The sequence below is a fragment of the Mustela nivalis genome, assembly GCF_964662115.1.
Source record: "Mustela nivalis genome assembly, chromosome: 5".
Lineage (NCBI taxonomy): Eukaryota > Metazoa > Chordata > Mammalia > Carnivora > Mustelidae > Mustela > Mustela nivalis.
Genome location: NC_139024.1, coordinates 13,824,154 through 13,850,743, shown reverse-complemented (window position 1 = coordinate 13,850,743; position 26,590 = coordinate 13,824,154). Strand labels below are relative to the sequence as shown.

At 37.3% G+C, this 26,590-nt stretch overlaps 1 long non-coding RNA gene across 6 annotated transcripts in view; it reads right to left on the bottom strand.

Moving 5' to 3' along the window:
- Positions 1-2,451: 2,451 nt before the first annotated feature.
- Positions 2,452-26,590, bottom strand: part of LOC309864494 — a 52,018-nt gene continuing 27,879 nt past the window's right edge. For 5 of the 6 annotated variants that reach the window (XR_014311572.1, XR_014311573.1, XR_014311574.1 and 2 more), the window contains one exon: positions 25,524-25,671. This is a non-coding gene — a long non-coding RNA (uncharacterized lncRNA). Of the gene's footprint in view, positions 2,937-25,523; positions 25,672-26,590 lie in introns of those variants that run through there. The other variant, XR_014311571.1, reaches the window with a different exon arrangement.

Sequence of the window (26,590 nt, the reverse complement as noted above, 5' to 3'; positions counted from 1 at the left end):
CATTTTCTTCTTGAAAATAGAAGAATAAGTAGGGGCACCTGGGTGGCTCAGTGGGTTAAAGCCTCTGCCTTCAGCTCAGGTCATGATCCCAGGGTCCTGGGATCAAGCTCCACATCGGGCTCTCTGCTTAGCAGGGAGCCTGCTTCCTCCTCTCACTGCCTGCCTCTCTGCCTACTTGTGATCTCTGTCAAATAAATAAAATAAAATAAAATAAAAAGAAAATAGAAGAATAAGTAAATTTGAAAACCAGTCTCATTGACTGTCAGCCTCAGGATTCTGGCAGTTCTTTGATTAGGTCATTTGAAGAATAAGGAAATTAATCTAAGTAGAGGGAAAAATCTGTAACCACCAAGGGAGAAATGGCTAATCTGAGTGGCAGAGGAGCAGACAGGGAAAGGCCAAAGGGGACAGAGACTTAATGAGACAATGAAAGTCATGCACTCAAAGGTGACCCATTCCTGTCACACCTAAATCTTCAGTAAGAAATATCAGTCTCACAAAAGGCCTAGTGCATGTTGATTTCTTATGGAAAAATGTGACCTATGTCTGGACTGATATTCACAAAATAGAACATTATATATGAATCAAGAAGCCTGGCACGTAAGAGAGGGCCAGCTCCTAGGGTTTGTGGAAAATGCTGAAAGGGCTTTGAAGTCCTAAAGAGATCTGAAGATACCTGACATTGCAAGAGACAAGAGGGCTCCAGTGAACTTATGGATTACAAAAGAAATTGCAGCTGTGTACATAATTTTATACATTTGTTAAAAACAAGACAACAGACCCTAAATCAAGTTGCTTATTCTAAACTCCACATCACCACACCAAGACAGAGTTTCTCCTCTCCCAGGAATGGAATCTTAGGCCGGTCACACAGGAACCCCAGTGTACCCCTGCTGCCCCAAAAGAAAATAACCCTGCAACAACCAGTTTTTGCTTAATATAACTTCTTTGTTCCTGCTCCCTTTGCCTATAAAAGTCTTCCATTCTGTGCAGTTCCTTAAAGTGCCTTTATGTCTGCTAGATGGGATGTTACCCAATTCATGAATCATTGAATAAAAGCAATAAAATCTTTAAAAATTACTCAGTTGAATTGTGTTTTTTAACAGTTTAAAAAATTTAAATCACCTCCAAGTAAGAGTTGTAAGAGTTATGGAAGAAACATGGAGTTGCAAACTCATAAGTGAATCTTTTTTACCCCGTTCTTTCAGCTTCAGGAATCAACATGAGGAAGCAGGGCTTTCATTCTGTTCCCCAGAATGATACAGTTAAAAACAACTTTTACCTCAGTGAGATTCTATGTTGCATTATAAGTAAGTGCCATTTGGTTATTAAAACAGAACGGGTGTAGATAATAAAGGACCTGAAAATAAAAACAAAATAAACACATACCCATGGAAATGTACAACCCTTGTTTTAGTTTCTCTTGGTTTTGGTTTGACTTCAAAGAATCACCTACAGGAATATTTTTATCATGTAATCCCGATGTCAGGGTAAGGTTGCAACAGAGAGAACTACAGTGTTTGGCAAAGGAAAGACCTTTCTAGGGTAGAAGAATGAAGGCAGACTATTATAAGAATGCTTTTCTTTTAGATGTAGAGAATGTTTTTCCCTTCCAGTTGTCTCTTTGACCAGAGAGAAGAGTACATCAAGGAAAATGGCCATCCTGCAACAATCTTTACCCCTTCGGCTTTGACTACAGACAGTTCCATTTCTTGCCTGAGGAACTCATCGGGGTCTTGGGTTTAAACCTCTCATGTCAATCATCAAGTTTCTCTTTATGATTTATGATCATATTTTCGCTTCAATGCTTTTCTACCTCCAGATTAAAAAAGAAAGAAGTCTTTAGTGCTCTGCTTTTACTAATCCTTATTCCATCTGCCTCTGATTTTTTTCTTGGCTTTATCTATTCATTCCCTTTTACCTATTTAGTTATATTTTAATAGCTTACAAAAATTATTTAACTCGCTGGTTTCTTATTTGGTTTGTAAGTTTATACTACATAAATTTTTTATTTGCCAAGTCACTTTATCTCAAGCATATTACACCTAACAATCTTTTTCTTCATATATTATGACCAATTGAAATTCTTTCACATACTATTGGTTTAATTTTAGAAAATTATAATTTTATGCTTTGTCAGAATCAGAGGTATGTTTTTGAAATTAGACATATTTTGCACAGCCTGGGACGGAGACCAGAGTCACTGCAGTGAACCGACCAGGGTCACACACTAGTATATGCCAGAGCTGTGCCCAAACCTTCTGACCCCAGGCTCTTTCTTTGTGTGAAATCATCTTGCAAAGCTTTGTTTCCCACAAAGTGTATTTCAGGCATTATTCAGTAGGTTGGGGGGAGAGTCATTTTGTAGATACAGAGGTTCTTCCTTGGTACTCTGAACTCAAAACAGTGAATGGATGATGTATTCATTTGTTTACTTGTTCATTCCTTTATTCCCAGCTGGAATCCCAAGTCATATCTAAGAACGTTTATTCCAGGGTCCAGACATTCTGAGCACCATATCAAAGAAGGGAGCCGAGGAAGTGACCAAGGAGAAACCACAGGGGCAGCAAGAACGGTAATAAAAGATGAAAACCCGGAGGAAAACCTCAAAAGCTGTGAGAGAGTTTCAAAGGACAGAAGCAGAGAAGGGTGTGATTGATGCTGAGAGTCAAATAAAATTATAACCAAAAAGTGCTCATTGGATTTGGCAACATGGAAGCAATTCTCAGTCTTAGAGAAAAGCTTCTGTAAACGTTTTTGGTCAGAAGCCAAACTACAGTAGATTAAAGAGTGCAGGAATATGTTCTAGAAGGCACTATAGATGCAGGCTACTGTTTCCGGTGCCCCAACTATCAGTCGGAGAGGTCTGTGGGCAGTTAGGGGGCTCCGCACTCCCTAGACCTGGGGCCAGGTCAGCTTCAGTGACTTCTTCATACCTGGGTATGGGAAAAAAGGAAAAAAGTTGTGAGATTTTTTTTTTAAGATTTTATTTATTTATTTTTTTGATAGGCAGAGATTACAAGTAGGCTGAGAGGTCGGCAGAGAGAGAGGAGGAAGCAGGCTCCCCCGCTGAGCAGAGAGCACAATGCGGGGCTCGATCCCAGGACCCTGGGATCATGACCTGAGCCGAAGGCAGAGGCTCTAACCCACCGAGCCACCCAGGCGCCCCTGAGATTTTTTTTAATTTTAAAAAATTAAAAAAATTTTTTTAAAGATTTATGTATTTATTTTAGGGGCATCTGGATGGCTCAGTTGATTATGTGTCAGCTCAGGTCATGGTCCCAGGGTCCTGGGACTGAGCTCTTCATGGGGCTCCCTGCCTGCTGTGTTCCCTCCCTTGCATGCTCTCTCTCTCTCTGTCAAATACATTTTTATCTTAGAGAGCAGGGAAGGGGCAAAGTGAAAGGGAGAGAGAGGATCTCAAGCAGACTCCCTGCTGAGCCCAGAGCTGGACCTCAGGACCCTGAGATCATGACCTGAGCCAAAACCAAGAGAGGACACTCAACAGACTGACCCACCCAGGTGCCCCCCAAAAGTTTTTTTTAAATATAAAACTTGCTTTTAGCTGAATTTCAAATTTCTTTATTGTAAATAAACATTTTAGAAAGCAGGACTTATTTTCTATGCTTCTGTATTATAAGATTTTGTCATTTAAGAGCAAATTTTTCTGGATATAGTTTTATTAAAACATGATCATTTGTTCACCAAATGGTCCTAAAGAAAGGGCAGATTACTTTTTCCTATGAGCTTTTACTTTTCTATGTCGTGAAGGATCAGGTAATAGGAACACAACACAACACGAGGACATATAGCATTTTATGAGATGAATTCCAAAGCAGCAGTAAATAAAATTATCAGTGAGTAATGAAATAGAAGAAGAGAAATATGGATCTGTAGTTGCTGTTCAGAGTCTCAGAAATCTAATCATCACTTCAGTGAAACAAATAAATCTTAATGAATCATCTAGTACTCCCTTGAGATTTCATTACATAAATATTTAAAAGCAGGTAACTTCGGCACCTCTGCACCAACTCTTTTTTGTGGCCTAAAGTGTTGGGAAAATCTAATACCTGTTCGTTTCCTGCCTAAAGTATTGGAAGATTATAACATAAGCTTATGATACAAGCACATTTGCTGTACTTCCTCCATGATAATTCATTGTCCAGACTGTTGAGGAGCAGAGAGCATCTTTTGAAGGTAAATATTCAAGGAGAGAGATGGTCTCGTCACATAAATGTCCAGCACGTGCAAATCCCAGAAAAGTTACATAGTAAATACATTGACATAAAAACTTCTTAACAAGCTAGTCCTGATTTTCATTGTCTACTTTTCTTAAAATACTGTGTGATTTTTTGAGATTATTTTGCAACCCAAACATTCTCTTTTATTTGTAATGTACTAAAGCTTCGTGCAACTACATCTGATTATGAGTAAGTAGGCTAAATTATTTACTTGTAATGTGCAGTGAAATTCTGAGCTGACTCAGTTTTGAAAATAATTCTGATTTCTTTTACTTACAGATGTTAAATCTTTTGGTGGAAAAGACATGATTATGTTGAGAGCAGGAGCTCCTGCTGACACACTGATACCAACGGGGGTTAGTGGCCAGTGTGGGAAAGATGCTGCTTTGATTCTGCCACGAAAGGAGCGAGGTTAAAAGGAGGAAACAACAGGACTTGATAAAGCGCAGAACTTGAACAGAATCAAGAACCTCGGGGAAAGGATTAGCCATTGCAAAGAGGGATATATGCTTCTCTGAGAGAAAGACGAAAGGGGAGAAATGAATTCACAGAAGCCCAGTTTTGTGAAGGACGGGAAAGAGACAGTTTGTTGTAAATAACCTTAAATTTCTTAACATTTCTGTAGGCCACTGGCAAGAAGGGGTGTAGTCATGGAATTGAGGGAAGCTGTTTAACGTGATGCAACAGAGTCCTGGAGAAAAATTTCCCAGCAGTAGCAAAGGTCCAGGTAACCTGGCAAAGCAGGGCACAAACCATTCAGGATAGTGTTGCGATTTGAACCATTAGCTTTTATAAACGTACCCAAATGCAGAAACCAAAACCCTAAAGCAAATTAGAGATTACCACGTTGCTTGTAGTAAAACGGACATAAGTGTGAACTTTTGGCCACGTTCCAATTATGTGAACCATGCACTTGCAGGTACTCAGTGGTGTGCCTGGAATGAATGAAGGAACACACGAGTGGATAAATATGTGCATTATATATGTTGTGTTCCCTCTGGGAGTTCATTATCAAGATGACCACAATAGCCTATTGTCTTGGCTTTTTGCTGATAATGGCTACAGAGAAAAATATGCCAACGTTTTGCAGAATTGATGGCCATCTGGAGAAAAATAGTCACTATTTCCTTTTTTTTTTTTTTTTAAATAGTCACTATTTCTTAATGGGAGGATTCTAAATACGTATGGTTATAATGTGGAAATTAGTAGAAGCTTTATTGCTTCTTTCCTTCCGGACTCAAATTTCTTATCTAAGAAAGACAGCTAATAATATTGGTAATTTGTGCTATTTCCAGGTACCATTCTAAGCATTTCACTTCTAGTGTATATAGTACCTAAAAGATAGGTATTACATCCACCTTTATTTTATAGGTGAGAAAACAAAGGAATAGAACAGTTAAGAAGGTCAAATTCATTTGTCAAAAAAAAAAAAAAGCCACTTTTCAAATCCAAATCATTAGACTACAAGCCTACATACCTAAACCATGGTAAATATCTATTTACATACTTAAAAGAGTTCCTTTGGAATTCTGAAATTTAAAAGGTCATTGGAGCATAAAACTATAGTCATCAAGAAGGATTTATAAGAAAGTCTTCAATATCCACAAAATTCAGAAAAAAGCTAACTTCTCAGGGGGATAAAAGTAAAAAGAAAGACACTTGAATGGGATCAGAGGCAAAAGAAGTCACGGATCCTTGTGAGGCATCTTTCTTCTTGTTTTCAAATCCAGAATGCACAGAGCCCAGGAATGAGAGAATGTGCCAAGGTACCCTCAGATTCGCAACATAAACTTCACACAAGCATTTAAAAAAATATATATATTTATTTGACAGACAGAGATCACAAGTAGGCAGAGAGGCAGACAGAGAGAGAAGGGGAAGCAGGCTCCCTGCCGAGCAGAGCCCAATGCGGGGCTTGATCCCAGGACCCCGGGACCGCGACCTGAGCCGAAGGCAGAGGCTCCAACCCACTGAGCCACCCAGGTGCCGCTTCACACAAGCTTTTGCAACATGATTTCCTCACTGACAGTTATGATGATACATAAAATGTATCTTTTTGTTAGAACACAAAACTTGTATATCTTTAAGTTAAAATTTAGGATTAACAAAACCTTCCCTCATCATATGCTGTGATCCCAGCCTTCCAAGGATGGGTAGTACCTTTCCTCTATCATTGAAAGTATACTATAGGAAATTTTGAAAAGCACTGTTCAAGGGCAATAATTATGTGTAGCAAATTTATCTAGGAATTAAAGCTAAAATATTTTTATCTTTAGGAAAATATTTTAGAAGCCACAAAGAATTTTAAAACATGGAGACTGTAATTCCTTCATCTCTGCTTCTTGGTCGGTAGAATTACCCATGAGCTGGAAGGGCTTCAGTGTGCATTATAGGGAAGAGAGTGCACAGTCCAGATCATTGTAATAATTAATTTGCCATCGCTACTCTGTACCGAGAATACCAGTGCAGAAAGAGCCCGCGACGTAATTGCTGACAAATATGCTGTGTGTATTGAAAACCAGAAAATTTGCAGCTGCCGCCCAGACTTCCCCATTGTGCAGACTGACAATGAGCCACAAAAGGGACATGAGGTAAATGTAGGGTGTACGCTGCAAGCCATTTTGATCAAATATCTGGGGGGACAATTTAATATGAAATATCAGCTGGTAGAAGACAGCAGCTGCCCATTTCGAGGGATGACTCAAGCTAAAAACTTTAGCTCCTATTTTTTAATGAAAGATTGACAATATGTCAACCTTCATTTGGGGGGCGCTGGGGGAATGCTGGGTTTGCATGTGTAAGGGGCACGCATGCAAACCGCCAAAGATCTGCAGCAACGGCTTTTCTCAATCTTGTCAGAAGTTATTTGGAAATCCAGTATGCAGAATCTGCCTTAGGTGACTTCTCGTTATTTCTAAATCTTTCTGTATACATAGCTTGGACTCCCAGAGACAGAAATCTCAGTTTCTCTTACGTAGACCTCTACAGTCCTCAGTTCCAGCCCAGATGGACCTCATTTATAGAGTGACTGGATATATCCAATTCCTGTACTTTCTGAGATGTTGGCAGCACTAATGAACTTGCTTCTGGGCTCCGGCCACTACCAGCTTCGCTTGGAGCTTTCTGTGGCCTGGGAGTGGATTACTTCCCAGCTTCTAGAATTTTGTTGCTGTCACCTCTGCTTCTGATCTTCTTGTTCCCGTGGGTAAAAGCCCTTATAAACATATCTGTCCATTTGATCCAGCAATGTTACCTAGAGGTCCTGCTAATTTTTAATGGAAAATATTTGGACAAGGGAAATCTCTTTTAAATGTCAAAATTCTGAATATTTGCACAGTAATGAAGGAGGGAATTTGAAGACTAAAGATCTTGGAGTTCATCAACTTCCATTGCATCTAAGGGGAAATAAAATCATCCAGTTTTTTATGACTCTCAGATTCCTGTAGGATATGAGGTTTATAGAATTGCTTCTATTTTCACATCAGGACTTTTCAATCCATTCGAAAATTCATTTCTCTCTGAATTTTGCTTCTGTGACTCTTTCCCATTGAATGTCTGGCTGGTGAGGCTGTGGGCTGGCCCAGTACGCAGGCCCAAATCCACTGACATCCAGGAAGTCCAGACAGCCATGTGTCTGCTGCTGCCTGAGGATCTGGCCAAGTGTGCTGTATCTGAGGGAACCAAGGCTGTCACCTACTACACCAGCTCTAAGTGACCCGGGCCTAACATGAATAAAGGGTAGACTACTAAAAAAAAAAAAAATGAGGAGGAGGAGGAGAGGGGGCAAAGAGACTCTCAAGGCAGGCTCCACGCTCAGCACAGACCCCAAGATGGGGCTCATCTCAAGACCCTGATCATGACCTGAGCCAAAATCAAGAGTTGGGGGGCACCTGGGTGGCTCAGTGGGTTAAAGCCACTGCCTTTGGCTCAGGTCATGATCCCAGGACCCTGGGATGGAGCCCCACATCAGGCTCTCTGCTCGGCAGGGAGCCTGCTTCCTCCAATCTCTCTCTCTGCCTACTTGTGATTTCTGTCTGTCAAATAAATAAATAAAAATCTTTAAAAATTAAAAAAAAAATCAAGAGTTGGATGCTTAACTGACTGAGCCACTCGAGTGCTCCCCGCTATTGTCATTTCTAAATCAAGTGTGTTCACAAGTTCACAAGTGTGTTCACAAGTAGCTGAGATGCTCCAACCATTTCCCCACTGTCTCCCTCCAGCCTTTCTTCAGTGAAGCACGAGACCTCTTCCTTCCTGCATCCCTTCCTCCCTTTTACCTTCCCTCCCGCCTCCCTTCCTCGTCCCCTCCCTATGCCTCCCTCTCTTTCTGTATTTCTTTCTACTAAACTGATACAGATCATATTCTGCTGTGCACATGTTTTGTTCCTTTTTCTACCAAAGGATCTTCCACTACCATCAACTCTTCAGTGAGAATACATTTTAATGACTAATGTTTGACCATTTACACTTTACACAATCCTTTTATTTCACACCTTTCTTTCCCCCTCCCACTGTAAACCATGCATGTTTGCTGCTGCCTTCCTGACAGGGATACTTAGTCCCTCGTTAAGTGTTTCACTTTCACTCCATAGTCCCCAAACTTTCACTCCATAGTCCCCAACCTTCTCCTTCTCTTGGTCTTAATCCTCTTTTTCTTTCACCCTTTGATCTCTCAGTCTCTACAACATTTGATCCTTTGCCTGATAATCTTAGGTACACTCTCATCAATTAAAAAAACAACAACTCAAAAACACTTTGACTTTCTGTCCCCTCAGAGCATTGTTCTAAGTCCTTTTCCCATAACTGATGTGCACCAGATCTCATTTTCTGGTTTCCCCAGCTCCTCTTTAAACTCTTCCAATCAAACTTTTGTTGCCTCCCCTCTATCGAAGATGAACTCAAAGGCAACCATAAGCTTCCTAGTAGGGTCAGGAGCCTGAACCTGGCCAGTGGTCCTTCAACGGTCTTCCTCTTCCTCAGCATCCTTCAAAATACGATAATCCTTGGCTCTATGGCTTGTTTTCCTAGAGCTCCCCCCGCCCCTCACTGCTTTTACATCTTCTTCTCTACTAACTCCCACTTCATTTCTACCCCATTTGTCTTACACTTCGTTTTTTCCTGTAGCAACCAAGTCAAGTGTCATGGAAATTTCTGAACTTGAATTCTAGTCCTCCCACCTGGGTCTAGAGCTCTGTTTACTATTATCTTCTACTTGCTACCAATTATAGTTAGAATCAGAAGTAGGTATCAGTATAAGTTGACTGATGCCTATCTATAATTAAATACCTTTCATTTTTATGAAACTGATCTATTGATGCATCTGTATATTTATATCTGTTTATTTCTTTCTATATATCAAAAGCAAGAAAAGCAGCCTGAAGGCTATCAAATATAACTAAAAAAAGAAATCAATGAGAATCAAAGAGCTTATTCAACCAATATCTTAAATGTATGGGAAAAGAAGGATATGAATAAGGACTACCAAAAAAACTCTTCAGCAAATAGATTCCAAGACATTTTTGTGTAATATACAAATGGAATAATTAGTGAATCCCCTGTTAATATATAGATTTATGAAAGTCTATGTAAAAATAAAGTGAAAGATAAAATTCATTTAAAATAAAATAAGCAGTTTGGAGTCAAGTAAAGTTTATGAGATAAATTATATTTCTCTTGAGTTTGGTTTAGCAGACAAAATAGACCTTAATTTTATACCTAGTTGAGTTTATATTATTGAGTGTATAGAGTCCATGGTAGCTAGGTCCTAGGTAAAATCTGCCTCATCACCCCTTATAATGATATCTGTCTACAAATTAAATTTTGCAACCATAAAATAAAGAATGTAGTTGAAAGGCTTATGCCCAAATGTTTCTGGCGTAAGTAAAAATATGAGTACCTAAGTTTTGGAAGGTTGTCTTAGAAAGGATGACAAAAGTTGTTTAGAGTTTAGGGTCTGGTCTAAAGAGTTAGCATTTAGAGTATGGTCTTCAGGGAAGATTAACAGTCCTTGTTCTCAAGGGTTTTTGTTTTCTTTGATCTTTTACCATATCTCTTTGGAAAAATATCTTCAACAATATCCCGTAGTCCTTTGTTATTATTATTTCTTGCCATTCCTTTTTCCTGATAAAGAGCCACTTTGTGTCTTCATATGTTGAAGGGTATAATTCTCCCCTGTAAGTACATATAACAAAGACTATACAGAAGGTAACACAACGTAATCAAAAGAACATTAAGAGAAAAAATTTGCGTCAGTAGTTGAACCAGTATTAAATTTTTCTTAAATATTTATTTCAAAGCAAGTTGAAGACAAACACCAGAATCTGGCCAGTTCTAGCTCCCCCCGCCAGTGTTCCAAGATTCATTGTTTATGTGCCACACCCAGTGCCCCATGCAATATGTGCCCTCCTTAGTACCTATCCAGAGGCTCATCTAACCCCCCACACAAAACCTCAGTTTGTTTCTCAGAGTCCACAGTCTCTCATGGTTCATCTCCTCCTCTGATTTCCTCCAATTCTTCTCCTCTCAATCTCCCAATGCCCTCCGTGTCACCTCTTATGCTCCACAAGTAAGTGAAACCATATGATAATTAATTTTCTGTGCTTGACTTATTTCACTCAGCAGAATCTCTTCTAGTCCCGTCCATGTTGTTACAAAAGTTGGGTATTCATCTTTTCTGATGGAGATGTAATATTCCATTGTACACAGTCGCCAGTGGAAAGAGCCAAGATGCCCTTCCACAGAACAATAAATTAAGAAGATATGGTCCATATATACAATTCTGGCTCTTTAATTCTCACTTCGCACCAGCGGATGCTCATGAATACCCAATCCCATTTTTCTTTTTAGATCCAAGACTGATCCTGGGCAGGGAGAAAGGATGGAGGTGGGGAAACATCAGGAGCTGTGATGGGGGACCTGACATCAGAGCACCATCACTGCTACTCCAGACCTGACTTTGTGCCTCATAGCTGACCCCCGGGTTTGGTGTCCTGTCTCAGGATCCTGCCTCATGTCCTAGAAGGGAATTGTCACATTCATTAATTCACTTGTTCACTCACTCAATAAAATTTACAGTGCTTAGTATGTGCCAGATGCTAGGGTATTTGTTAGTACAGAAACGTGAAGAGGTGTCTAACCTACAGAATTATAAATAAGTAATGCACACATCTTAGAGGACTTTACACCCTGTTGGCATTCTCCTACCACCAGAACCACTGTGCTCTACCTAGGTGACACCCATCCCAAATTTGTACTTCTTCTTCTGCAAGGAAGACCCTTTCTACGTCCTAAAGCCCTTTGATGATGGGAACCAAATTGAATATACACTAGTTATTCCCTGTGATTGTGTGACTTTTTGGAAAGAGAGAAAACCCAAGAGACTAATAACAAACCTTCCTCTTACATAGATTCTCCAAGTCTTCATACATTTTGTTACTAACTACAGCATGTCCACTCAACTTCCTGGGCAAGACACAAATATGAAACTTTTTCCCACCTTGTTTCATCTAATACCTACAATGACACCATAGGGAAAACTCTACGTCAATGTTGGGTCTGTCACTTCTTTGAAGTTCATTTGGTTGAAATGTTATATTTTTTTCTGACAAATAAAAGTATTTCAAATTCAGCAAAGAAAAACTAATAAATAACAAAATTAGGGGTAAATTACCATTCTACTTAGATTCCCTATAAAATTATAAATACCATTAATATTTTGATACATTTGCCTTTAAATCTCAAAAGGTAGGATTTTTCTAAACAAAAACATTGTCATTTTATACATTATTTACTATAGCATATCCTCACTCACTATATTTCTTACAACAGGAAGTAATATTTTAGATGTAATTTTAATAGCATAAAATTCTATGTGATGGGTACTGAATAATTAGCTAATTCCACTTCCTAATTAATGTTTATTAAGTTGTCTATTACAAATTATTCTGGGATGAACATCCCCATGCCATCTCAGTTTGGTAGGCGTTGGGATGATCATTTGACCCATCTCTGCTCAATGAGATATAAGCAGAAATGTACAAAGTAGAGCTTTCAAATAAAAACAGACCAAATCAGGGCATCGGGGTCTTTCATCTTGTATCTTTCTCCTTTATTTCTATCTGGAATATGGAAGTGTGCCTAGAGATGCATCTCTGCCTGCTTGTAAGCCTACAGAAAGATGCCATACCATAAGGAAGGTGAGGTTCAATCCTTGAACTAACTCAATCAGAATTCCCCCAGGCATCCTATACCTGTAAAATACAATCCTTTTCTAATTTAATTTTGCTAAAATTCTCCACATAACTATGATATTTTTTCTCCTTGAGTGGTGGCTCAGTAGAATGCAAGTGTTTTTAGAGTTTACTATTTGAAAATGTGTTTAGTTGCCACTCAATTCCAAAACAAAGAGCTTAAATAAAACATGGTCAGGGCGCCTGGGTGGCTCAGTTGGTTGAGCAACTGCCTTCAGCTCAGGTCACGGTCCCGGAGTCCTGGGATCGAGTCCTGCATCAGGCTCCCAACTCCATGGGGAGTCTGCTTCTCTCTCTGACCTTTTCGCCTCACATGCTCTCTCTCATTGTCTCTCTCAAACGAATAAATAAAATCTTAAAAAAAAATGGTCAAAGATGTAAATAGACTGTCTCCACAAAAAGAAAAGAAAAAGAAGATATGCAAATTGCTAATAAGAACATAAAATGCTGAAACTCATTGCTAATTAGGAAAATGCAAAATCAAATCACAATGAAATGTACAAGAATCACTAATGACTTCTCATGAATTAGAGTAGCTATAATTAAAATTAATTAAATTAGTTAAAAAAATGAAAATATCCTGCATTGGTGAGGATATGGGAAACTGAGTCCTATTACTTTACTGACAAGAATTGAACATAGCCACTTTGGAAAATAATTTGGCAGTTTCTTATAAAGTTAAACATAAATTACTATTTGACCCAGCAATTCCAATCCTTGGACTCTATCAAGGAAATGAAAACATATATTCACACAAAGACATGTATACCGATGTTTATAGAAGCGTTGTTCATCTAAAACTAGAGTGAAAATTATCCACATATCCATCAATTGGTATATGAATAAATAAATAAAAATATATATACTGTATCCATTCAATGAAATCTGTACAGCACTAAAAAAGAAGAGATATACTGATACCTGTCACAGCACGAGTGAATCCCCAAAACAGTACCCTCAGTGAATGAAGCCAGAGCAATAATCTACATATTGTATGATCTCATTTATTTAAAATGTTAAAAGGCAAACTGCTAGAGATAAGAGAGATTGGTGGCTGTAGAAGCTGGCTTTAACTGTAGAACCAAGGCTGGCTATAGAAGCTGGCTTTAACTGCTAAAGGAATTAACAGACTTTGGAAGAGGGCGATAGAAGTGTTTGAAAACACGACTGTAGTACTGATTATGCAACTATAAGTTACTCAAATCATTAAGCTATTCACTTACATCAGGTGAATTTTAAGGTATATAAGGTATACCTCAATGCAGCTGGTTTTTAAATATTTCTGAATATTCTCATCCCAAGCGGACTATGCCAGTTAAATTATTTTGGGTAGTTAGAACAGTAAGGCCAAATGGTTTAGATAAAATAGTCTTGAGGCAGTTTAAAAACTTGACTGAAGCATGAGTTACAATTTATGCAGAAGAAAAATCTCAAGCTACAAACAGGGGTGATTCAGAAGAGAAGGGAGAGAGGAGCCCCTGCCCAGTATACAGACCAACATAGGAAAGGAGACCAAGTTAGGTCACTCTCTCTTGGGAAGCCAAAAAATTTTTTGAAACCTTCCCAAATAGACAGATGTCCTAAACCCTCGGTTTAAGACAGGATCATTTATTTTCATTCTTACCGGAGCATGTTAGACAGTTTCCAACATTTGTTCTTTACTAATTCGCCGCTCTGTGAAATATTAACAATCTCCAGTTTGCAGATGAGAAAACAGACTCCCCAGCAGCCAGAAAAGGTGAAACAGAGCCTCAGAGCCAACCCAGTGTAATTCCAGACGGAAGCCCTCAGCGTTAACCTTTACAACGTGTTGTTTCAATCTCCTTTGCCCACCCTAGAGTCCTAGTGCTTAAAACAGCAAAAGACACTTCGAAAGTAACTAATATTTCTCAGATGAATTTCAGTCTTTATACATATGGAGGTAACTAATTATGTTGCATTCTTAATAATCTTGTAGGAATAGGCTGAAATTATTAGCCATAATATTTTTTTAATATTATATGGTTTCTTCCCTTCTCAATTATTAACACTAATGGGAGTATTTTATAATGTAGAGCTTCCAGAAATCATCCTCATTTTGTTGTTTTTATAGTGCTGTGGATTTTAGAGCCTAAATCCTACTCCCTTAGAAGGCTAACTGTCTTGATTTAGGAATGGACAATTGCATTGTCCTTCCCAAACTCCATCTCTACAATTCTAGAATTCTATTATCCATTTATCCCTCGGTGTGCAGACAGAAGACCAAGTAATTCTTTCCACTGATATTCTCCTCTTCCTCATTTTTTTTATCTACCTTTACTAGGAATAATATCCTCCCTGTCACTCAGACTTAGAAATCTGATAACCATGCCCAGTAATTGCCCAATTCCTATCGTTTCTGCCACCACAACACAACATCCCTCAGACCATGGACATCTGATTCCTGCATGTAACCCTCTAGTCCTTTACAAAACATCTCATCTCACCGGGTTTTTATTACCAAAGAATTGATCCCTGGTTGTCAACTTTGATTTTCTTTTTTGGTTCATAAAGAATTTCCCCAAGGGGAAGTTCATAATATCTCATTAGCTCCAACTTGGTGACTTCTGAACATGGCTGGCTGGGTATGATTCAACATGAAACCAGAGTGTGAAACATGGAGCCAAGAGAGATGCGACCACAAATCAAAATGTCAAATGTCAAGGAATTCACGTAGCCTGTGCTATGTGTCTGACCCAGTTTATTGTTGTCGTTTGAGTTTTGTTCGTTTGTCTGTTTTTGTTGGGGAAGAGCAGAAAGCTTTGATGAAAGCTATTATGTGGTAAGCCAGTTATGGATGAGAGAAAAATATGGGGAAGCAGGAGTAAATGTTTGGAAATGAACCGGGAATATGTATTTGGCATATGTACATATTTGGGGATGTTGGATGGCATGCTAGAGAATTTGGACTTATTTCTACATAATTAATGTGATAAAAACGTAAGCCGGAAGTTATTTTGTAGAACATTTAATAGTGATTTTTATATATATATATATAGAAGTATATTTCCATTTGAAAAGCCCATTTTACTCCAGAGAGCTGGAAGTCAAATCATTTAGAAAATGAAACCTCAGGATTAATATTTAAGACATAAGAACAATAAACACAGAGTTATGATTTTCAAAAGATCAATCTATTACAAAATTAAGTTTGCTAACTTGCTTATACATCCCCAGCCCACAGAAACACCATCCTCCTATAATAGATTTACAAATAAAGTTTGTGTAGCCTAGAACACTCAGCTTCCATTGTCATGTCCCTTGACCATCTTAGAATTTCTTTTATTGAGTTTTTTTTTTTTATTGAGGCAGGGGATGGAGGAGAAGAGGCAGCGGGAGAGAATCTTAAGCAGACTCCACACACAGTGCGGAGCGTGACACAGAGCTCAATCTCACAACGCTGAGATCATGACCTGACCTGACATCAAGGGTTGGACGCTTAATCGACTAAGCCAACCAAGCACCCCTCATTTTACTGGACTTTTTATGCAAAATTCTTATGAACTTTTCTCCAGAATTCTGCCTCTGTACCTTTACAATATATTATTAGCGTGTCCATTGAAGAATGTATTTTATTTTGCAGGTGTACATATGAATTCACTTCTCTGGAGTGCATTTATTTTGGTTTCTACTATCTCGTCTCATTTTGGTGGAGCTCTGCATTGCTTTATTGAGGGTAGGACATCATTCTCCTGGTGCATGAACTGGCAGCCATCCTCTGTTATGCTTTCTCTGGCATTTTGTTCACTTCCTTTACATCCTTGCCACACCAATTTGTTCTTCTGCACTCCAATACTTTTTATAATTTAATAAGATTGAACCAACTTCAACATACTATGAAAATAATGACTATTACAAAATCATGATTGCAGTTGTTATGAATACTAATAGCTTTGACTGCCATTATGAGCACTTTAGCCTTTACTGGAACACTTTGGGTTGCTTCTAAGAGTTTATTAACATATTAACAAACTTAATATAACACACTGGACACTTAGTTGGTGCCAAGCATTGGGTTAGACCCAAGGAAATTCTAAAGCAAAGAAGAAATACACATTTACCACAGAGAGGATAAAATACAGTAAAACAAAAGGTCTTTTCTTAAATAACTATGTGAACTAACCAAAGATTATCCACTTAATTGTTTTTTCTTTTTGCTACAGACCTAATAAATGTTTGGTTTTTTATTGTTATATGGAGACATATGAACAGAGACAACTCTCTGAATTCACTGGTCTTTTTGATCTAGTAATATACAACAATGGAGTGAATTACAACTAGAATTTAGAATTTCAAAATGCCCTTTAAGTGAATTATCTCAGTAATTCTTCATAAACTCTGCGATTTAAAGAAAACAGGTTTTTTCTACATGCTTTACTAGTGAGACAAAAGTTAGTCATAGAGGCCAATATTACTTGTTTGAAGATTTACAAATATAAGCCCCCAAATCATTTTATTCCAAGAGATTATATGAGAGTTGGTAGTTACACAAGATAGACATTTAACAAATATATATTAAATGAATAATATGCTTTTGATATTTGATGCCACAATTTCATCCAAATTCAATATGAGGTCTGCCTCGTTGAAAGGTTTTTCATCCACAACCAATTAAAAGCAGGGCAAATCAAGTACAATAAAGTGTAAGGGTTTCAACAGGGAAACATTTTTAAGTTGCATTGTTGTCCAAATCAAATAACTGTCTCATAAAAAATCATAATTAGATTCATCTCACAATCCCAGAAATACATAAATATTTATGGAAATTGCTCATCAGAGTTATACAACAGAACTCTGCCATACCATTGTTTCTCCTTTTTCCTCTGTAACCTATCATGAGAGGAACTTAAATTTTATGATGTTGTTTTAGAAAATTGGAATTATATTAGTGTATAAAATATCACCAAGCTATATAGTCAATGTTCTAGGATTTTTATTCTTAATGTGCTAGGCTTTTGCATCTGTTAATTCCCCGTTGGTTACTTGAAATTCTTTCTCCTTCTGCCAAACATCAGTTACCAAGGCCTCCTGATTTCCCAGTCCTGGTGGCTCTTCTCCTACTAAATTGAAAAATCTGAAAACCTACAGAAGGAATTACAGTCACACCACCTCAGAGGCATTGTGTCAGGACTAATGAAGTAATAGACTATGAAGTGCTTTGAACTTTCAAGAGAAAGATGTTATAATAAATGCAAAATTGTAGTCATCACACCAAAGTGGCATCATTTTATACTTTGTCAGAAGTAAAAATGTGATATAAAATATTCTCATGAAATCCAGCTGATTGCTCTGAGAAGAATGAGTATTGAGTTCATTTCTTATGACTGGGATAGATCCACATACTGTGAAAGTTTTAACAACCAAAAATTTCCTTTTGGCCACAGAAGATGCTAGCATGTGTCACAGCAGAGACATTCTAGGTATATTTAATTAGATGAAGTATTATGCATTCAGAAACCTATGCGGATGGCTAAGATTGGCTATTGGACAGACATTATCAATAACCCATGATGCCCCTCTCTACAATCCACAGGAAGTTTAAGGAAGTACATTATGTAGATAAAGATTTAGAAGGTGGTCATTTACCCCAATAGTCAACCTTGGCCATTTAAGGGATGGTACTTGACAATGGAAAGTCCCAAGTTTCCTCTTTTGGTACAGAAACACCTGCAGAGATTTTTAACAGACTAATGATTCAGTTCTTTGTCTCAGTGAGCCCAAGATCAGCACTTTATCACTCCTTATAGGTCTTGTAATGCCTAACATAAAAAAATAAATCTACTTGAAAAGTGGTAGTTTCCTCCATTTATTTAGAAAGACAAACTCCCTGGATTAATTTACCAAAAGCTTGATCTTCAAAGGGGCAATCTTAGTGACATATTTGGCAAAAACTAATTAATGGAAGAATGGTGCGTAATTGCAAAGCGGATGGTGTAGATAATAGTCTTTTTTCTTTTTCCTTTTTTTAAAAAAGAACACCCAGTGCTCAAATGACCACGTGAGGGCGCCAAAGCAGAAGCAGAGAGAGCCCTCCACCTAGCGCTTCTGAGACAGGCTTTCTCTCCCCCTCTAAAGACATGGTCCTTGCACAGCAAGGTAAAGGTCTTTTGGAAAAGGCAGATGTGATGAGAGATGCATGCTTGCACATTACTATACATTTGGTCACTCACAAATTCTACAACAAACCTAGGAGTCTCTGCATCACACCCTTCATTCTCAGCAGGAACTTCATGTGAAACTGAGACTTTCCTCCAAGGCCACAGGATGTAACTTAATTCCTTTTCTCTCACAGTTCTTGCTTCATCTTCCATTCGATGATTGGTATTTTTTTCCACTAGCGTTTTCCCCACGGCTCTGACTCCTTTCTACACTCAAAAGTTCAAATTCCATTTATGATATTAATCTCAAAGCCACTTAACTAAGGACTTTCTGTGCTTGCTGGAGTGTTGGAGTGGGTTTTTCAGTCATTCCCTCTGCTAGGGAGTAGAGGGGTCCTTTGTTTGTTTAAAAGATTTCATTTTAGGGTGCCTGGGTGGCTCAGTGGGTTGAACCGCTGCCTTCGGCTCAGGTCATGATCTCAGGGTCCTGGGATCGAGTCCCACATCGGGCTCTCTGCTCAGCAGGGAGCCTGATTCCCTCCCCCCCCCCCTCTCTGCCTGCCTCTCCATCTACTTGTGATCTCTACTTGTGATCTCTCTCTGTCAAATAAATAAATAAATAAATCTTAAAAAAATTTTAAAAAAGATTTCATTTTATTTCATTAAGATTTTATTTATTTGAGAGAGAGAGAGAGGGCACTCACAGAAGCAGGAAGAGCAGGAGAAGGAGAGGGAGAAGCAGGCTCCTTGCTGAGCAGGGAGCCCAATGCAGGGATCATGACCTGAGCCAGACACTTAAGCTACTAACCTACCAAGTCACCCAGGCACCCCCATATCTTTTAGCTTTTTTGCTTCTGAATTTTGATTAGTTATTTATATATGTTTTCCCATGCAACTGTAAGTTCCTTGTACACAGGAACATGTATTAACTTTACACTCTGTCCTCTGGGAAAGCTCTCAGTAAAAGGTGCACAAACAAAAGAGAAAAAAAATTCAATCTCCACTTTCAAGTAGAATGTAATTTTGTAGGGACCATGAATGAGGCACCTTAAAAAACTAATTAAAACTAAGGAGTTCATAATAATACATAGTCACAATATGAATTGCCCATAGCAATATTGTCCAGTAGAAATTAGGTAATTTAAAATTCTTTTAGTAGTCACATTAAAAAAGTAAAAGGAAACTAGTGGAATTAATTTTAATAACATATTTTCTTAGCCCAATGTTAAGAAAATGTTATCTGAAGAAAATGTATCCAAAATGTTATCACTTCAACATGTGATCAATATAAAATATTTATTATGAGGTATTTTACATATTTATTTTGTCTTTGAAATCCAGTGTATATTTTACACTTGTCAGAAGTCTCAATACATTTGCAAAATTTTCATCAGAAATACTTAATCTGCATTTAGATTTTGTAACATTACAATTGAAAAGGTAAAGTTGAAAACATGTTCAAGTTGTTCCAAACACAAGTAAAAGTTTCTGATAATTAAATGAAGTAAAAAAAGTTATTTTCCTTTAATATTTATATCCATGTTAACAAAACTGGTTCATCTTTTTTTAAAAAATTAGCTTGACTTTTAAAAATTAGCCTATTCATTAAGTATATTCCCTAACTTTTATGTCAACTCAGGATTGCTAACATTAAATGCAAAGGCTATGCATAAATTAAAAATAAACTGTAAGTTAACATCAACAAAGCATTCTTCCAATTTTTCCTATGTTTCTGCAAGCAATTTAACATTGTCAATTACAGTTAGAATGTTTTGACACTGGTTCATAAAGGTGTGTAAAATCTTTATTGTTTTGTATTATGTACAGTTTTAATTTTGATGTAAGTTACCATACATCTCTACCTAGTCACGAAGGTTTTCCTTTCCTTGGAGATTCAATTTTATATTATTCATTTATAGTGTAGTGTCAGTGAAAGAATATAAACTATACTGCTATTTTTTGTCTTTATTTATAAAATATTTGGCAAGCATGTCTTTGTTTTGAAAAAATCTTGAATTGGAATTAATAGTACAGTATAATAGTACAGTAAATCTTTTTAAAACTCCCCCACAACTCAACTCATCACCATAGGTGAGGAACTCAAGATCATTAGATTTCCTCATCTTGCATTTCTCCAATAGTTCCCAAACTGGAAGTGAATCATAGTCTACCGCCACATACACTGAGCAGGTGGATTCATGAGACATTTTGTAGAATCATAGAATGGACTAAAGGAAGAAGGAAACAAAAAGTCTCTTGTAAAATTCCAAGATGCTAGAGCACTGTCATCATGATGGCAACTAGTTTTTTCAATTTAGTTAAAATTCTTCTTTGGAGATATAGGAGATTCAGAGGTATCTATTTCATGCAGCTATGAATTGACCTTTCTTTGCATCTTTGGAAGTCCTTAGATAAAATATGCCCACCGTACTAATTGTACCATATCTCCTTTATTGTAACACTCAACTAAAGGGAAAGAAAAGGACATCCAGTTTAGGTCCAGCTGATCAATGATGATGTTAGAAAGCTCTTGTATTATGGCTGTATGCTGGCTTAGTCGCAGATATTTCCTTTTTCATAAAATATCTCTTTAAGATTGTCTAACATTAGCTACCTCTCTGAAATAATAACTCCTTTTATATATTTCCTTTCAAAATGATTTTCTCTGTGTATACAAAAATCCAATTCATTTAAAGCTTCTTTAATAGGCTACAGTTACAAGCTCAGATTCTGTTAAAGTTTTAATATTTTGTGGTGATTGGACTATTTTTTAAAATATACTTATTATTTTTGAGAAATAATAAATTTGAGAAAGAGAGAGAGAATGAGGGGGAGAGGCAGAGGAAGAAGCAGACTTCCAGCTGGGCAGGGGTCTGATCTGGAGCTCGATCCCAGGACCCTGGCTTCATGACCTGAGCCAAAGGCTGATGGTTAACCACCAACTGAGCCACCCAGGCACCCCGATTGGACTGTTAATTCTGATTTTAGGTGACTGATTTTGTTGGTTCCTTTTCAACTTTTTACCCTTGGAAAGAGAGTTATTATCAAATTCACTATGCATCTGCTAAAAATACCTGTTCATATTACCCACTTTATTATCTTTAAAAATCTTTTCCACAACAAATAGTTTCTCCTTTCATTCTGCTGGGGCAAATTCTAATTGCCACTCATTGGGAGATTTGAGACCTATTTCTCTCTAGTTTTTCTCACTGTCTCACTGTACCCAGCACAGTGCTAGCTTGTGGCAATCTTGATTCTAGATCAGTAATATACCTTCATTTAAATTTTAAAATTATGACCATATTTATTTTTTTTAAATTATGAACATATTTATTATGACCATATTTAAAATTATTTAATTATAATTGAAATAGTGTAAGTATTCTCATATTACTAATTGTGGTTAAGTAGATATCACAGTGACTTAGAGTGTTAAAAACTGAAATAAACACCATCCAATGTTACATCAGGGCATAGAAAACATTTGTACTGAGTCATTCTGTTAATACTGTCTGGAGGGATGATGGATTTGTTTGTAATACTAGGAAGGATACCTAGCACTCTCGCCCACCCCACACACACCCTGCAGTGCAGTAATAATATTTATGGGATGCAACAAAGTACAATATATTTCTGCCAAAATAATACACTGTGTTTAACAGAAAAACCCTTTACACTACTTCAGATTTTAAATTTAAATGTAAATTAATCAAAATTAAATAAAATTCAAAACTCAATTCTTCAGTCACATTAGCCATATTTTGAAGTTCTGAATAGCCTTGGGTGGTGATTGACTACCCTACTGAGCAGCACAGATCTAGACTGGACATTCCCCAAGATTACGGATAAACATAATATTCTTATGGCCCACAGCACCCCATCTGTAAACAATAAACAATTACGGATGGAATTTGATATCTTTTTTTTTCCATTTATTTATTTTCAGCATAACAGTATCATTATTTTTTCACCACACCCAATGCCATATCCAATTAATGATATATGTAAACACATGCTTATTTTACTCATTTATTTTTAAAGATATTCTTTATCTACTTATCGGAGGGAGAGGGAGACCATGAGCACAAATAGGGGGAGTGGCAGCGGCAGGCAGAGAGAGAAGCCATCTCCTCGTGGAGTAAGGACCCCGACGTGGGACTCGATCCCAGCACCCCGGGATGATGACCTGAGCTGAAGGCAGATGCTTAACCGACTGAGCCACCCAGGCGTCCCTAAATGCTATAAAACTCCCCCCGCCACTGCCCAAATTGAGACTTTACCTGGCATTAAATATTTGAAGGTAAAAAGGGGCAGAGAAAGGGCATCCCAGGCAGTAAGTGACAAGCCAAAAGAAAGCACAGATGGGAGATCGTGCAGGGGGAAAAAAAAAGGAAAGAAAGAAAGAACGAAAACTCCAGAAAGGTAAATTGAAGGCAGGAGCAGAAGGCCTTCAGGGCCAAGAGTTCACGTGATGCAATAAGTAATGTGGAATCTTTGAGGACTGCAAACAAGAAAGTTACTATGAAGGACGTTATTTTAGGAAAACTCATCTGGCAGCAGAATAGACAGTGCATGGGAGAAGAAACCAGAAGAGTGTCACTAATTAGAGTCAGGTGATAAGGATCTGGATGGTGGCAGCTGGAAAGGAAATGCAGGAGAAATGGGAGCAAAGCATGACAAAGGAACCTCCTTGGGGCTTGGCTGCATGGAAACACAGGGCATGAGGAAACTGTACATGGTATTAAGAGATTAGTGTAGGGGGCAGCTGAATGGCTAAGTGGATCAAGTGTTTGATTTCTGGTTTTAGCTCAGGACATGATCTCATGGGTTGTGGGATCCAGCCCCTTGTGGAGCTCTGAGCAGCTCTCTGGGGAGTCTGCTTGAAAGATTCTCTCTCCTGACCCTCCCCTGCTCCTGGGAGAGTGCACTCTCTCTCTCTCTAAAAAATTAAAAAATAAATTAATAATAATAATGATAAATCTTTTTTAAAAAAGAGATTAGTTTACAAAAGTCTTTGTAATTCCTTCTAAAGAGGTATCATAATTATTTTTCTTTTCCTTCCTACTAAGTTGAGAATTCTAATTTGAAGAACAATGATGGCTATAAGCATATTTGGAGGAGATATCGGGACAGTAGTGCAACTACAAGGAGCCAAAAGAGGAAGGAAAGTAGGAAAAGCAAGAGAACCAGAAGAATGTTGTGCCATGGCAGCCCCACCAGGAAAATGGTTATAAAAGGAAAGATTGTCGACAGTTTGCAAAAGGCTTTGGTGATACCAAATCAGAGTTCAAACTTCATTTCCTTTGATTCCGGTTTTGGTGTGTTCTCTTTCAGTGATATTTGCTGATACTTTCTGCCCTGTACAAACTCTCCAAATGTAATCCTGAGTCCTCATCAATTTATTAATATGCATCATGTTCTCTCTTAATAAAAAAAAAAAGTAATCTCTCTGATCCCAGTGATAAGTCCTTAGATAAAATAAAAAAAAAATTTACATATGTTATGAAAAAAATTCTGTTTACTATTCTATTGAGGTAAAAATATCTGAAAAATAGAAAATACTGGTTTTCTTCTTAACATATCTTAGACTAGACCATATAATTACAGAGGAGCTAGTAAGCATATGAGCTAAACAAAAATGATTGAGATATGAGACCTAATATTTAAATATATGTGATCTAGAAAAATAAACATTACCATTAACTACTGAAGAATATGCAAATCAGTCAATCATTCAGGTCTATATATTTTATTTTTAATTATATCACATGAAACTAAGCACACAAAATATGGAACTTAGTTTTCCTAATCAATGTATCTGTTATTTAAAATTTTAATTGTACTTTCTTGTCTTCTATAGCTATTCCTGCAAATATTCCTGCAAATGAAAATATTGCCATTTAATTAAAGAGTAAATTCTACTTAAAATACTGAAAAAAACCAGAGATGTTATGTGTTATTTTACATCCAATGAAATAAAATATATTGTATTATAAATAAAGAAACATAAAACAGGATACATATGTGTAAAAAAATAATATGTGTGTAAAAAATCTCCAACTACATACATGTGTACTCATAGGTAAGAAGCCATATCAAAATGACAACACCCTCTATGTTTAATTATGTTGGAACAGGGGGATATTTTTCATCTTTTTCTTTTATTTCAAAATGTCTATGATAACAGTGGTTATATTTTGGAATCAAATTTAAAGATATACAGTTAAAAAGAATGTTCTAAATGATTTTTTTAAGTTCACTGGGTCTTTTGGGATTAGTTTTATTCAACTTTTCTGCTCATGCTGATACTGTCATAGATCCAAGTATTTAACATGGAATTTAAAAAATGTAAGCACAAGGGCACCTGGGTGGCTCAGCTAGTTAAGCTTCTGCCTTCTGCTCAGGTCATGATCTCCAGGTCCTGGGCTCAGTCTCCCAGCTCAGCGGGGAGTCTGCTTCTCCCTCTCCCTTTCCTTCCCCTGTTTGCACTTTCTCTGTCTTTCTTTCCCTCTCCCTCAAATGAATAAATAAAATCTTTAAAAAATTCAGACACAAAATTTATTATATTAACTAACTTTTTATGCCATTTTTCGTGTTTGATAATTAGTTGGCAAATCCGAAAAGCAAAGAAAGGAATTCACGAAATTACTTAGATGAACCCATAACATACATTAAAAATTGTCAAGAGAATGACAGAGGAAAGGAAACTAGTTTCATTAAATCCATCTTTTGTGAAAAACCACTGTTCTGATGAAAATGAATATTTCTTTATACCTGCATACTTGCAGGTACAAATATCCACTGCATGGCATTGTATTTAAGGACTCAATCATATTCCTAAAGTACTTTTTTAATAAAAAATAAATGATGTAGTGATGAAACACGTTTGTGTTTGCTACAAAAATTCAATGAAACAATTTAATAATCTTCATAAAACATTTATTTACTTGAGTGTATTATTTGAGTAATCAATGGAAATTGCTTTAGTTCTCCACGGCCATGTACTCACATGATGTGTTCTCGGCCCAGAATTCAAAAATCCTCCTCTGTGGTGCGGACAGCATTCTAGACACATTGGATAAAAACTCTATTATAGTGACCGAACTTTATAGATGAAGATTTCATAGAAATAAAAAGCAAGGAAAAATTAAAAAACAGAGCACCTTGATCCATGTCTCTTGGTCACAGCTATAGGTTTTCCTTGGGAAATAACTCTGGACAGAATTTGAGAGCCAAACTGAAGTTCCAGATACATGGCAACAGTAAATAAATAAACAGTCCATAGCAAAACAAAAACAAAAACAGGACAAGCGAAGTCAAGAGAGATGACAGACTGCAAGAATTAATCTGCAAGGGGTGTTATAAATACCTAATCCACACAGAGCTTAAAATATGAGGGAAACGTAGAAAAATCAGAGAAAATGGACAAAGTACACAGATAGTTTTCTCTTTCTCACACAAAACACACACACACAAAGAAAGATATAAATGGTTTGTAAACATGTGAAAATATGTTCAACCTCACTCTTAGTAACAGAAATGCAAATTAAAAAATAAACAGGTACCATTTGTGATGATGTTATAGCCTCAAAATTCAAAAACTTTATTACATACTGTTACTAAGGCTATGGGAAATAGGTTCTATCATACATTATTGGTAGGTATCCAAAATGGTAAAATCTATTGTTTTATGTATGTATGTATGTATATATGTATGTATTTGACAGAGAGAGAGAGATCACAAGTAGGCAGAGAGGCAGGCAGAGAGAGAGGGAAGCAGGCTCCCTGCTGAGCAGAGAGCCCGATGTGGGACTCGATCCCAGGACCCTGAGATCATGACCTGAGCCGAAGGCAGAGGCTTAACCCACTGAGCCACCCAGGCACCCCGGTAAATCTATTTAGCGCAGATTTGAAAATAACTCATAAAACGGCATATTAATTTACCCATTGCTTCAATTATCTTATTTCTAGAAATTTATGCTAA